Source organism: Felis catus, chromosome E3, assembly GCF_018350175.1.
Source record: "Felis catus isolate Fca126 chromosome E3, F.catus_Fca126_mat1.0, whole genome shotgun sequence".
Taxonomy (NCBI): domain Eukaryota; kingdom Metazoa; phylum Chordata; class Mammalia; order Carnivora; family Felidae; genus Felis; species Felis catus.
Window position 1 is genome coordinate 3,666,642 of NC_058383.1, and position 14,300 is coordinate 3,680,941.

Sequence of the window (14,300 nt, forward strand, 5' to 3'; positions counted from 1 at the left end):
AATCCCTTTTAACACCGTCTCCAGAGAGGCTAAGTCCTTGACTCCTAACCAGAATAAAGTGACTCGTTAAACTAGTCCATTGCCTTTCGGAATGAACGTGGCCACATAAGACCATTTTTCTACGTCTCCTCCTGGAAATCATGCATAAAGAACAAGGAGGACTTAAAAACCCCATAAACTCCATTTTCGGGAAAACCAGAAAATAGATACAGCCCACAGACTTCAAAGTACGTGTACGGACTGACAACCGGGCAGGAGGGAGCAGAACCGTGCGGGATGGGGAGTGGAGGAATGCGGGAAGGCCGCTGGCAGCCCAGGAGCACACCGGGTAACCTGCAGGATGAGGGGTTCGCCCTGAAACCCGGCGGCCGCACCTGCCAGCTCCTCATCTGGTCCAGAGATGCAGGGGAGGCCGGGCTGTAAAAAACGGAGCTGTGTTTATAGCCTAACCCTGGCAGGGGAGAAGGAAAACCCACCCAGGTTGATGAATTAATTCTGCCATCCCTCAAGGACTTAGGCCTGAGCGTGTTCCCAAATTCTCCCTCTCCTTTTCCATGTTAATGGAGTTTTCAGCCAGGCACAGGGCCACCAACCTGGAGACTACATCTCCCAGCCTCCCTTTCAGCTTCATGTGGCCATGTGACTACTAGAGGCCAATTAGAGGGTTGTGAGCAGAAGGGTAGCTCCCAGCCTCCCCCCACCCAAGCACACGTGGTCATGTGACTATTAGGGGCCAATGGGAGGTAAGCAGAAGGACTCTCCCAGCCTCCTTTTCAGCCCCTTGTAGTCATGTGACTATTAGGGGCCAATGAGGTGTGAGAAGAGAAGTGAGCAGCGTCAGGCGTAAGCGCGAGCGGCTTGTTTCAGACGTCTGCCCTTTTCCGTTCTGTTCGGAGGCTGGAAAGCAGACGCGGGAGCAATGCCGCTTCCACCGTGTTCCGTGTGGACAGGAGTCTAGGGGGTGAGAGAGCGCAGGAGGGAAGGGACCTGGGTCTCGGGTGACTTCGTGTGGTGTGGCGCCCCACCCACCCCACGGCCAGGACGCAGGACCGCAGGGCTGTCGCGTGGGACAGGTCGGCCTCTGTTCTGTGTCCTTAACCCATAGGCTCTGTTTTGTGCCCTTATGTAAATTGGCACCTAGAAGCGAGATGTGGCCAACACAGAAAGCTGTAGTGAGTTAGTGGCCTGGGAGGGGCCCCGGGGGCATCTTCGCCCCAACCCTCTGGGTGTAAATCAGCCTCTCTGGGGGCCAGGGAAGCCCGGCGTCCCAGGACTGCGCCCCGCCTCTTCCCGCAGCATTCGGCGAATCTCTCCGGAATTCTCACCCCCTGCAGTTAACTCTCCAAGTTGGTCCTCATCCAGGATCCCGTTTCAGGAGCATGTGCCCAAAAAGCTGCACCTGTGCAGAAATACAAAAATGTGTCACCAACAACCCTACGGTGAGCATATGGCACATGTCACCCCCTCTCCTCTTTTCCTTCTATTTCAGAGCTCAGCCACGGCCTGTCAGGGGCCTAGGCTTTCTGCGAGGCCTGCGCTCTCTGAACGGGACCGAGTGTAGCTCACGATGGAAATGCAGCAAGGGCTCCTGACAAGTGTTGTGGCTCCTCTCGCCAGTGAGGCTGTGGACCACTGCAGGTACAGTCTAGAGGTTTCGGGAATCTTCCACGGAGTCGTGCACGTGCTTTGCCCACGCCGGGCAGCCAAATGTCTGTTCACTGACTTTCTAAAAATCTCAACCTCACTCGACTGAAAGTGGTTTCTATCTGGAGGTGCGCTCAGTTCTCAGAACAGATGCCGGTGAGCTCACCTAGGTTACCAGCCCACGCTCCCCCAGATGACGTTTAGACAAGAAACTTCTTTTCATCCCCAAACGAAAACTCACCTAAAAGCGTCAGTGTCTAAGGAGACACGAGAGGGCCTGCCGGTGGTGCTTGGGAAAGGTGGTTCTGAACCTGCCCGACCCCCTTTCCTCCTTTCTCAGCTGGTCTCAGGGATCGGAACCGTCCTCATTCAAATGAAAACGGCAGAGGTCACAACTTCTCTGCGATCTGCCATGGGCCGCTACATTCTGTCACACTGGGCAGAAACCCTAGGCTAACTGCTCACACACACGGTGGCCTGAATGATGCTTACAAGCATCTTGATGAGAGAAAGAAGCTGGACACGATAAAAGGATGTACTGTTTTATTCCGTGGACGTGGAATTCTAGAACACACAAATCTGTAGTGACAGAAAGCAAATCAGCAGTTGTTTCCAGGGATTGACCAGGGAGGGGGCACGAGAGAATGAGCCAGGTGATAGAAAGGTCTAGATCTTGATAAAGGTCTGGCTTTCACAGGTGTGTGTACTTGTCAGCACCCATCAAATCGTATCATTTCAGACTAGTGCGTTTTGCCGTATGCACACTTTACCTAAAAAAAAAAAAAAAAAGAAAAAAGAAACCCAGTGGGTGAGGTGGGGCGAGTAAGTGGCCTGTGGTAGGCAAGCGGAGACAGGGTGGGGGCTGTGCTGAGAGCTAGCCTGGTCAGACAGCCCGGAGCTGACCGCCGAGCCCTGAGCAGGTGACCGGACTGTTTGGCCACTAGATAGGATGCGCTGAAAGTTGACGTGACCCAAATTGCATTTTAGGAAGGTAGGATTATTTTGTTACTGTCTCAAGTGGGCACACCCCAGCTTCTTGCTGTGACCATTGCTGTCAACTGTGGCCGTCATGCCCCTGGGCCCCTTCTGTGTTTGGGGACTCGGAAATCTGCCCCTAGACCTCCCGCCAGACAGGCCGGAAGTGCCGGCTTCTCACCCTCACGCCTCCCAACCAGCCAGACGGGGGCTCGTGGCTCTAGCTTGGATTCAGAGCCAGTAGGCAAAGGAGCAGAGACCTCACGGGACCGGTCCGGTCCGCCAGGAGTGGCCGCGGCAGAGCCCCTGTGTCCAGTGTCCAGAGCCCCAGTGTTAGGGACCAGAAAGGCCAGTGGGGTGGACAGATCTGTCAGTGCCCCGGGGTGGGGGCCGCAGCGTCTTCCAGCCGGTGTGAACTGGGGCACGGCTCACAGCAAAGCGGCCTCCACGCCTGACTCTGAGACCTCCTGGAGGTCTGTGAGCGCCCTGATCCTTTTAATAAATTCCTTTTCGGCTTTAATTAACTAGTTTCCGTTTCTGTTGCTAGTCACAAAAACTCCTAACCCGAGATGCTGCTGCGCTCTGAGCATCAGTTCCTTGGGTCTGCAGGTAGCCAGGGCAAAGATGTCACACAGAGCACGGGAGTTGGGATCCGAAAGCCAGCCTTCTCATCAGGGCCCTGGAGAAGCGCGGTGAGATTCTTAACCGTTGCCTGTGGGGCTCCCCACCTAAAATGCAAGAGTTACAGCAAATGACCTGAAGACCTCACCCAGCTCTGAAGACATGATAACATGGTAGCTAACCACGTGATGGGACTTGGTGTCTCCGCTTGGACGACGGCTCTGGGTGGACAGGTGGTGCCGTTGTCCCCTGCCACAGGGCCCGTGCCCCCGGGGGACGCGCGGGGCCCATGGAGAAGCAGCATTGACCCAGGGCTCCGGCAGTGGACCCAGCAGAGGCTCTCTGTGGTCCGCTTTCTCCTTGGCCCATAACATGCATCTGCTCCAAGCGTCTGGGCCAGAGGAGGGAGGGAGGTCAGGATATTCACCTTGCCCCTTTGAGCTCCGAGTCCAGCTTTCCTAAGCATCAGCTTAATTACCGGAGCTGAGAACTAGGCATTCTCACTCAGGCACCTACAGCTGTAAAGCAGTAAAGGACTTTATTCTTTGCTTCAGGAACGTCTTCAGAATCAATCTATCTGAACCGTAGAGTTCCCAAAAACAAGCCTTCTGGGACTCGAGATTGTTCCACTGGTCAAAGCATTTCCTTGGCAGACAACTGTGTACTTTTCAAATCTCCTTCTAGATCCTTGCCTTATTGTGCCCACCGAACCTAAACCATTATGTCGAGAGCTTTGCACAATCCCCAGATAGTCTCCCCACGGAAAGACCCTCCCTAAACCACTGAAGACACATGGGGGGTGCTGAATGGGGGCCCCCAAAGATATGTCCACATCCTAATCTCTCAAATCTGTGACTGTGACCTTATTTAGAAAAAAAAAAAAAGGTGGGTTGGGGAGGGGTCTTTGTTGATGTAACTGAGGGACTTTGTGACGAGAGCAGCCTGATTTATCTCAACGGGCCCTAAATCCAATGACAAGCACCCTTATGAAAGACACACAGACGGAGAGGAAGCAGCGTAACCCTAGAGGTGGAGTTTGGTGTGGTACCGGAAGCCCAGAAATACCGATCATCCCAAAGCTGGAAGAGGCCAGGAACAGAGTCTCCCCTGGAGCCCCCTGTGGGATTTGGGACTAGTGCCCTGAACTGTGAGAGAAGAAATCTCTGTTGTTTTAGACCGCCTAGTTCACGGGAGTTTGCACAGGGATCGGACACAGTGATTAGTAGTCGTCTCATGGTTGACGTGCCAGAAACCGAGCTCTGGGTTCCTCCCCGGGCCACTGTACTCAGGATCTTGCCCCAGTCGGTTGTATCCTTCCTGCAGCTGCTCAGGCTAAAATCTGGGAGACAGTCTCGATTTCTCACTCTTGCACATTTCACAGTCAAACTGTCACGAAATCTTGTAGCCTCCACCTTGAAAGCATGAACCTAGAATCTGAGCTCCCCTCCGTCCCCTCCCCTGCTTCCGTATGATGGGTTATTGCAGGGTCCTCCAACTGCTCTCTCTCTACCCTTTTTGTTTCTCACTCACCCATTATCATTCATTCCATTCCAGCCTCCTCATTGTTCCTCTAATACCCCAGTGCCTTTGCACAGACTGCTTCATCTCCCTAGAGCACCCTTCCCCTGACAGCTGTATGGCTCGGCATCTCTCCACCTTCAGATGTTTGCTTGAAGGTCACTTTCTCAATAAGTTCTCTCTTGTCCATTCATTTAAAATACCGTCACCTCCCCCAGCATTCCCGATCTTTCTTGTCCTGCTCTATTTTTACTCCACAGCCCTTAACGCCTTGTGTCATGCTGTGCCCTTTATTTATGTACTATGTGTGTTTAGTGTCCATGTCTCCCCACCAGAGTGTAAACTCTAGGCCAGCAGGCATTTTTACTTCCTTTATTCCCTGATATATCACCCAGCCAAGTGCCAGACTCAGAGTAGGCGCTCAATAAATATTTGTTGAGTAAATAAGTGAAATAAAGAAAGTGGCGGTTATTTCTTTCATAATAGAGTGCATTTGTTGAGATCACAAAGGAAATGAAATTGTGTGGTCATCAAAACGTATTGTCTGCAGCATAGCATTTTGAAATACGAAGATATTCCGCTTTACGAAAATGGCTGTCATTTTTTTCGTCTTATCAGCTGCATTTAGAAGCCTCGCCACTTTGTAATGCAGCCGATGGCTCACCGCTGGGAACAGTGGCATTTTTCTCCCTAGTCTGGACCAAGATAATAATTGTCACAGGGCACGCCTAGGACATCCGTAACACTCAGATAGGCTAGGTGACACCGTGCAACAAACTGCCCCTGGATTTCAGTGCCTTGGAACAGAAATGGTCTGTGTCTTGCTCGCTTGAGGTCCTGGCGGAACTGAGCGATGTCTCTGCAGCTGCTCTCCGTGCAGGGGTTCATTTCTGTTTCCTGGGAGTAAACGCGCTCCCAGGACCACTTGGGCAGGAGGGAGGGGAGGGAGGGGAGTGCCAGACCCTCTTCCACGGGCATTTAAATGCTTCCACCTACGACTAACACGTTTCCCTTCTGCTTCATGCCATTGGCCAGAGCCAGTCACATGACCTCAAAGGCACATGGGCCGGAAAAGAGGGGGAACCAGAAATCCTGACAAGCGCCATCATGGATACCCCCTCAAGTGAAGCGAAAAGAAATAGATCTTTTGTAGATTTGGGGGCCCCGTGTTCATGTCTTTTGTCAGTTTTTGCAATAAACTGGTGGGGGGTTTTTTTTCTTGTTAATTTGAAGAAAGTCTTCGGTGCTTTGCCTCTGATCGAAGTTGCCAACACAGTGTTGCAATTTGTCTTCCGACTTGGTATTTTATGGTGGTTTATGCTGTGCAGAGCTGAGCACTTTTAGAACCTTTTTATTGTAAAATAAAATTTCTGTACAGGAAAGCACATAAGAGAGATGTCTAGCTTAATGAGTGGTCTTAAGGCAGACACCCTTGTAAACTACGCCTGGGACGGGAACAGCCTCAGAAACCATCGCCATCTTTCCCGTCGCAACTTCCCCTCTCTGCACAAAGTGACCACTCTCCTGAGCTATGTGGCCATCGCCTCTTGTCATTCCTGAATAGGTCACCCAGTGCGTATCCCTAGGACACCACGGTTCAGTCTCGCCCACTTTAAAAAATCGTGCTATGTCTCTTAAGTTACGTTCAATTTCGCCATTTCCCTTACATCCTTTTTTTCTTGCAATTTACCTGTGGAAAGTTCTGGGGTGTCTGGGGCTGATTGCAACCCCACAGCACAGTTCAGCGTGACCCTCGCTTAATTGGCAACTGAATCCAAAGGCTTGATGTGGCCCGTGTATCATACTTTTGGTGAGACTCTAGGTGGTGTCTCTCGTGTCCTCGCATAGGCTAGAACCCCCCACCCCCACCCCGTGCAACATTAAATAATAATAAAGTCTTCATGTTGCTGATTCTAGTGAAAACACCTCTAGGGGATTGCCATTAGGAATGACGCTGGGTTTTGAGCTAGGATAAATGTTTTATTATGTATCCATGGTGGATAAGCTAGTATGAATCTACCCCTGTTTCTCTGAGTACTTTTTTTTTTAATTGGAATGGATATTGAAATTTTTCAGATGCCCCCTTAGCATAAAATGAAGATGATCTTTCCATTTCCCTTGAAATATATTATTTCATTAGATTTCCTCAAATTGAATTGTTCCTATACTCCTCACGTAACATATTTGGTCATGATGGATTCGAAAATGTTACTGGGTTAGTTCATTCAATACATTTTCATTGAAGTATAATTAACATTACTCAGCCATAAAAAAAGAATGAAATCTTGCCATTAATATATTTTATTTAGAGTTTTTACATCTGCATTCGTGAGTGAGAGTTTTTTTATTGTTGCCATCACTGTGTCTGCTCCCACCGCAGTCTGGTGGGTATTAATGTCAAGGTTATGTTCTTTTCATAAAAGGAATTTGAAACATTTCCTCCTTTTTCTGGGCACACACTGCGTGGCTGGAGTAGATCCTCTGGTAATTGCCCCAAGAAGACCTCATAGAATGGTGTTTTCTTAGTCTTTAACGTCAGAGGTATTTTGTGGGTAGCCTTTACACTCTATGTAGAGTTTGGATGGATGTAAAATTGTGGCTCACAACCTCTTTCCGTGAGAATGTTGTAAGGATTTCTCTGCTTGCTTGCTTGCTTTCTTTTTTTTTTTTTTTTTTTTTGCTTTAAATGTTGCTATAAAAACATCTGAGACCTGCTTGGGTTTTTCTTCAGTTTGTCTCCCTTTTCTTGCATGGCTGCCCAAAGGAAGTTTTTCTTTATCCTTGAAGCGTAGTGACCAGCTAGTTCCAGCGTTATCCGCTCCGCGTACCCTGACGTGCTCCTTCACTCCGCAGGCTCAGGCTTCTTTTCTTTCAAAGACGTTTTCTTGAACCATGTCTTCAAATATTTCTTCTCTCCCATTCTGGTTTCCTCCTTCCGGGACTCCAGTTACAACATGTGTGGTTTCTTCTCCCACAGCTTCTGTGTCATCCACTCTGCACTCCGTTTTAAAACTGTGTCTCTTTTCATTTTTTTTTTTTTCTTTTCCTTTCCTCTAATGAGAGGCAGGCTACGGCTTTGTTGTTCTGTATGAGTTTTGGCCTCAGTGGCATCCCTTTTGCTCCCTCCGACTCTCTCTGCATTCCTGAGATGGTTTTCTTTCTTTCTCTCTCTCTCTTTCTCTCTTTCTCTCTTTCTTTCTCTTTTTCTTTCTTTCTTTCTCTTTCTTTCTTTATTCTTTTTCCTGAGTTCTGTCAACTTTTGTTTTATCCCCCTTCTCTCTCACCTGATATTTTGGCCATTGTATCTGTGGTCTCCTTTATTTGAGATCATTTTCTTAAGGTTTTAAAAATTCACGGTGAGATGGTTGTTTGCCGTTTTCCTCTCTATGCTGTGGAGCCCTAGGCAGGATAGTGTCGCCCCCAAGGACAATATCCACGCGCTAGGTCATGGACCCTGTGAATACACTGTGTTATGTAGCAAAGGGGAATAAATGTTGCAAATGGAATTAAGGTTGCTAATCAGATTACCTTAATACAGGGATATTTCCCTGGATTATCTGGGTGGGTGTAATGTAATCACAAGCACCCTGGAGTGTGGAAGAGGAGGGTCAGAGTGGTGAAATAGAACCAAAACTCAACTGGCCATTGCTGGCTTTGCAGCTGGAGGAAGAGGCCGTGGGCCCAGAAATGCAGGCGCCTCCAGACGCTGGAAAAGACAAGAAAACAGTCGTCCCCCGGGACCCCAGAAGGAACACAGCCCAGCGACTCCAGTCTCAGCAGACGTCCAAAACTGTAAGATAATAAATTTGTGTTGTTTAAAGCCACTGATGTAGTGGCAGTTTTTGTGCAGTGGCAATAGGAAACTAATACACTTTGCAAAATATCTGAGTATTCTTTATAAATATTCGCTGCTGTTTTTTTTTCTTTTAGTACATCATGTAGATATACGTGTATATGTATTCGTAGAGACAGACATATGTAGACGTAAATGTAGTAACATAAGCAAGAAGACATATTCGTATGTCTCTCTCTATATATTACTTACTACTGCATGAGTCAGGGCAGGGAGGACCCGGTTGTAGCCTTCATGATGCCAGCTCTTACTTGCGAGTCACAACCAGAACAGACAGCTTCCTGTATGGCCTGTCTTCGTGATTCTTGACATCTCTAAACCCGCGTGGTTCCAGTGGGGGCATTTGTCGATGCTTTTTTTCTCCCCCCCCCCCCCCCCCACCGCCCACAATGGAACAGCAAATGAAAGCTGTGCCCGTCAGGATGTGTCTCTGGCCCTATAGAACTGTGTTTTTGCTGATGTCTTCTGAGCTTTGTGGCATCTGGATTGTCACCCCTTAGATCTGTCCTCAGCGTGTCTCCGTTTCCTTGCACTAGCTCTCATCACAACGCAGATGCTTTCGGGAGCATCTCCCTTTCTGTGGAGTTTACTTTCATTGCCGAAAACAAAGTTTGCTTCTTCTATTAGTCTTTTCTTTTCTTTTCTTTTCTTTTTTTTTGGAGCATAGAGGAGATGGGAGTTTCACAGATATGTTCATAAGGGAATTCTAATCTAAATTTTTAACAAGTGTCCCAGTTGACCAAAAGAAATCTTTGGGCCACGCTTTTGGAAACATCTAGAAATTTTTTACTGTTGAATGGAGAGACTCGACCCCAAGGCAGAGACAAGCTCGCAGGTCCACTCAGGCAAGCACCCTACTTCATGCTTGGCAAATACTAATGGCTCCACAAGCATTATGAGCAGAACAAATGGGTTTTTTTTCCCAGGTCTTCTGCTAAGGAAAACCCTAAAGGCAAAATATTTTTTGTTTATGAAATCAAAAACCAGCAAAGATGTCAAGTATAGGATAGCTTAGCCCCAGCCCCTCGTCAGATGATGCGCCATCAGGGACCCTTGGTGAGAAAAGACCCAAGGAAGAGCCACGGGTTCCGTTTGCCTAAAAATACCTCTTCTCCAACCTGCGCAGCTTGAACACTTTCCCCAGGCAGTGGATAGAAAAATAAGGGGAGAGGGATTGTCTCCAGAGGTGTGTGAAGATGCCCGGAGAGGAGAGGACCGTACCCGGCCCTGCCATCGGATGGGAAACGGGCTTTGTTTACAGTAGCACGGGCCACCCGCTGATGAAAACGTCTTTGATTAATTCTTTAAACATTTACTCCCCATCTGTGTCGTACCCCGTGACTGCGTTGTCAGATTTGCTGACATTGTGGGGGCTGCTCTCCAAATTTATTTAGATGATAAGTAAACATGTCAGGCTGATAAAAAGTGTGTGTTCTACGAGTCATGGTGGGCTTTCTCTCCTCTTGATCCAAATATCACTCGAAGAATATCTAATTCTGGCCTTACTCCTCGGGACAGGGCTGTATGTGCTTGTGTCCTCTCTGACCTCGTCCGTTGTTACTCACGTAGATGGGCTGAATTGCGCCCTGCCCCAAGTTCACATGTTGGAGTCCTAACCTGCAAGGCCTTGGGATGTGCCTGCATCGGGAGACAGCGTCTCCTACTCAAGAGGTAATTAGGTTACAATTAGGTTATTAGTGTGGGTCCTCCTCCAGGAGGACTGAAGTTCTTACGAGAAGAGATCAGGACACACACACACAGGGACGACCACGTGAGGACACGGGGAGACAGTGGCTGTCTCCATGCCAAGGAGAGAGGCCTCAGGGGAGACCAGACCTGTTGACACCTTGGTGTTGCACTTTACGACCCCAGAGGTATGAGGAAACCAAAGTCTGTAGTTAAGGTCGCCCAGCCTGTGGCGCCTTGTTAGGCGGCCCGCTCAGACCGGTAACGGGCTGCTGGTTGGACAGGAGGCTGGGCCCCGTCAGAGAAGATCTTCGCTAAGTGTTGTGCGACTTTATCCTTGGAAAATCTGTTGCCCTGACATCAGTCCCCCATTCTCATGCTTCTCTGTGACCTTCTTATAACAGGCTCTCGGGAAACAATAAAGATCTTGAAACCTAAGACTGACGTGAGTGAATGAGTCTGCCAAGTTCACGTCAAGATCCCGGCAGAGGCCTGCCTTTCACAGGGAAATGAAGGGGACTCCGGGGCTCCAGCTTGGGTTTCTGTGCGAGTCCCCACTTAACCACACACCCTTCCCTCCCCCACCACCGGGAGCCTGCAGACGACAAGGTTAGCTCGGTTGTGGGCTGGTTAGCCTAAAACGGTCAATGACCGCGTCTCCTCCAAACTTCCTTCCAGCTCAAAAGATGGGCAATAGTGAGAAATTTATTCTCGGCTAACAAGGACGAGAGCGATTGTGATGATTTTTGCACGCATTTGGAGAGTATTGATACAGCCTCCCAGGTGTGTGAAAGCCAATCAGCGTTTCCGTTAACGTTAGTAAACGTGGTTAGCGTGTACTGAGCACATCTTCGCCAGGCGGGCGCGGTGCTTGGTGCTGCAGAAGTAAGGGGGGCGGGGCGTGACTCCACTGGACCTTAGGCTCTCGTGAGAGAACCAGGAGCCAGTGAAGCCAGAACGGAGACGCTTCACAGACCGCGACAGGCGCCACGCAGGAAAAGACGCAGGACCGCAAGGTCATGGGGCGGCGGGGCCAGGTGAGCAGGGACCCAGGACCGGGCAGCGCCCGAGAAGCAGCGTAAGCGGGCCAGACTCAGTCTGGCCGTGGCTGCAGAGACCCCCAGCCTGATGGCAGAAGCAACCGGGGCCTTCCAGTGTTTCCTTTTTTTTTTAATTTTTTTAAACTTTTATTCATTTTTGAGAGAGACAGAGCATGAGCAGGGGAGGGGCAGAGAGAGAGGGAGACACAGAATGGGAAGCAGACTCCGGGCTCCCGTCTCTCGGCACAGAGCCCGACGTGGGGCTCAAACTCCCCAAGTGTGAGACCATGACCTGAGCTGAAGTGGGATGCTTAACCGACTGAGCCACCCAGGTGCCCCTTTTGTGCCACACCATGTGAGATGTAAACCATAGGGAGACTGTGGAGGAGGGGCTCTAGGGCCCAGGGGGGGCCGGGCCCTAACTTGGGGTAACACCTCCTCCCCCCGCCCCCCCCCCCGCCATAGCAGGTGGAAGGAAGGGAGACCTATAGACACAGACTGGGAAGTCAAGAGGCGTTTCAAGCTGGTGACCTCCCTTTTCTCCGTGGGGAAGGACACAGAGTCATCTTCTTAAAATGAGGGCAGGAGTAGTTGGGATGTGGACATGGGTTGAAAAGAGCTGAAATTCTCACGGGATAGCGGACAAAGGAGCAGGTGACGGGAACCTAACGGACGTGCCGGAGTCCGGACGGCCTTCCCCTCACACTAGAGGCCCACCTGCAGGTAAACCTCGTCTCCTGCCATCTCAAACGGGTGCTGTGTGCCCTTGGAGGTACCTTCAGGCTCTCCCCTGCCGGCCCTCTCCCCCCAGCAAGACTGAGGACCTCCCTCAGGAGTTTTCCTCTTGTTCCAAGCTTCCCAGGGAGTTCAGAATTTCCTTCTTTGTGTTCCCCTAAACGAGAAACGTCCTTTTGGCACTCAGTCTGTCACATAATTGTTTTCGTGACCGTTTCTACTGGCCGAGGCCTTGAGGACCAGGCCAACGCCTCCTCCATGTTTTTCAACGAAGCGTTTGGCAAAGTTGAGTTACTACCTTGGTGTTTTGCCAGGAATCCAAGTATTTGCCTTCTGTCAATTAACAGGGTGAAAATTTCCACATCCCCGACAGCAGACGTGAATCCGTAAAGGGTTTGCTCTTGGCTCTGGTATTATGGAAGAGTTGCTTAGCCTGTTTTCCTTCCCTAGTTCTCAGAATAAGTGGTGCCTACTTTTAAAAAAAAAAATTACTTTTACCAATGACTGATGATGAGGTTCACTCCCACCCCCTGGCGGTCACCAGCCAGCGTTCTACCTCTACAGATCCGCCTACTCTGAACATTCCACATGAATGGAATCCCGCGGTATATGGCCTTTAGTGTCTGCCTCCTTTCACTCAGCATCATGTTTTCAAGGTTAATCTAGCAGGTGTCAGGATTTCTTTCTTTCCGTGGCTGAATAAGAGCCATTGGACGGATTCCATTTTGTTGATTCATTCATCCACTGGTGGACACTTGGGTTGTTTCCTCCAAGATGTCAGCTGTTGTGAATGATGCTGCTGTGAACACGCGCTTATGATGCCCTCTGCACAAATGCTGGTCTGCGTTGTCTCCCCCGATGCCTCCCCCTCGTCTCTCTCCCCAGAGCCGCCCCCCCACCTCAGCTTCTTCAATGTCTGCACTGCTCTGAAAGGCAGACTCTCAACTCCTTCTCCTTCTCCAACTCATCCTCCCCGTCCTTCTCCTTCCAAGCTCCCAGCATAGTTGCCACCAAGCCCTCACCAATCCCTAAGGAAAAGGAGATGGGGGTCATAGTGGCCCTGCCACTCCCAGTGTTTCTACATCTTTTTTTTACGTATTCCTATTTGCGTACAGAAACGTGCACCTAAAGAAAATGCGGTGTTTGTGTGCGTGACAGAGAGCAGCATGGGTGAAATTATTCAGTACCTTTCATTTGGTAACTTTGCTTTTTATTTCTTAATGCTGTGTCTCGATGTTCTGTCGAACTCCGTGTCAGTACAGACAGATGTACCTAATTATTTTTAGCTGCTGCGAAATAGTCCGTAGCACCCGTCACAATGACTTAATTAGCTACTTATCTGTGGACGGACACGTAGGCTTTCCATTTTTCCCTATAGCAAGTAATTTTGCAGTGAATGTTGCTTCAATGCTTATCTAAAAGTGTCGCTATTTCTCCTGGTTGATACTGGAAAGAAGTCTCCGTCATTGGATATGTGCATTTTTTATTTCAATCGAAACTACCAATGCCCTCCCCCTAAATACTTGTTCTAACATTCCTGCCAGGAACAACCTGTTCCCTGTCCTTTGGCCAACATTCTGCATTATCCAGCTCGATATGGTTGCAAACCTAGTGGGGGAAATAGTATTTAATTCCTGTTTTGGTTTGCATGTCCCTGATTACCAACCACATAATTGTTTTGAGATTGGATGAGAGCAGTGGTTCTCAACCAGAGGCGAGCCTGCCTGCACCCCCCGCCCCCCCCCCCCCGAGGAACAATTTGCAAATGTCTGGGGACATTTTTTGGTTGTCCCCCTGGGGGAGCAGAGCTCCTGGCATCAGGTGGACAGAGACCAGGGATGCTGCTACTACACGTTCCGTGGTGCAGCGCACGGCCGCACAAAGAAGGTCAACGTTGCCCAAGCTAAGACGCCCACGCAGATGAGGTGTTTTATAAAACTCATCATTGCCACGGTACCATGACAGTGAGACATCGCCCTAAAACAGTTCATGTGCTTTCTGTAGAAAATGATGATAATGAAACACTTCCCAGCGGAACCTCCTCCCCTCCGCGAGACTGGAGTTTTGCCCTCTCGAAGGAGGTACACAGGCAGGCTGGCGGGCAGGACGCCCCAGTGCCAGTAATGAACGATAGGACAGTGTCGGCATTGCTCTCCTCTCCAGCTTCAAGTGATGGGAACCAGATCAGTGGGCTTTGCGTCCTTCACTGGTTCGATCCCTTGTGTCGC

General features: G+C 49.8%; 2 long non-coding RNA genes across 6 annotated transcripts in view; one reads left to right on the top strand and one right to left on the bottom strand.

The window, feature by feature from the left end:
• Positions 1-797: 797 nt before the first annotated feature.
• LOC111558256 overlaps positions 798-14,300 on the top strand; it is a 111,692-nt gene continuing 98,189 nt past the window's right edge. For 2 of the 5 annotated variants that reach the window (XR_006591019.1, XR_006591022.1), the window contains exons 1-3: positions 798-961; positions 1,490-1,638; positions 8,419-8,550. This is a non-coding gene — a long non-coding RNA (uncharacterized LOC111558256). The remainder of the gene's footprint in view (positions 962-1,489; positions 1,639-8,418; positions 8,551-14,300) is intronic. The other 3 variants (XR_006591021.1, XR_006591020.1, XR_002738915.2) reach the window with 3 other exon arrangements.
• LOC102902335 lies at positions 2,173-4,108 on the bottom strand. Its single transcript, XR_442111.4, has 3 exons — positions 3,668-4,108; positions 3,184-3,347; positions 2,173-2,414 (listed from the first exon to the last, which is right to left on the bottom strand). It is a non-coding gene; the product is annotated as an uncharacterized LOC102902335 (long non-coding RNA).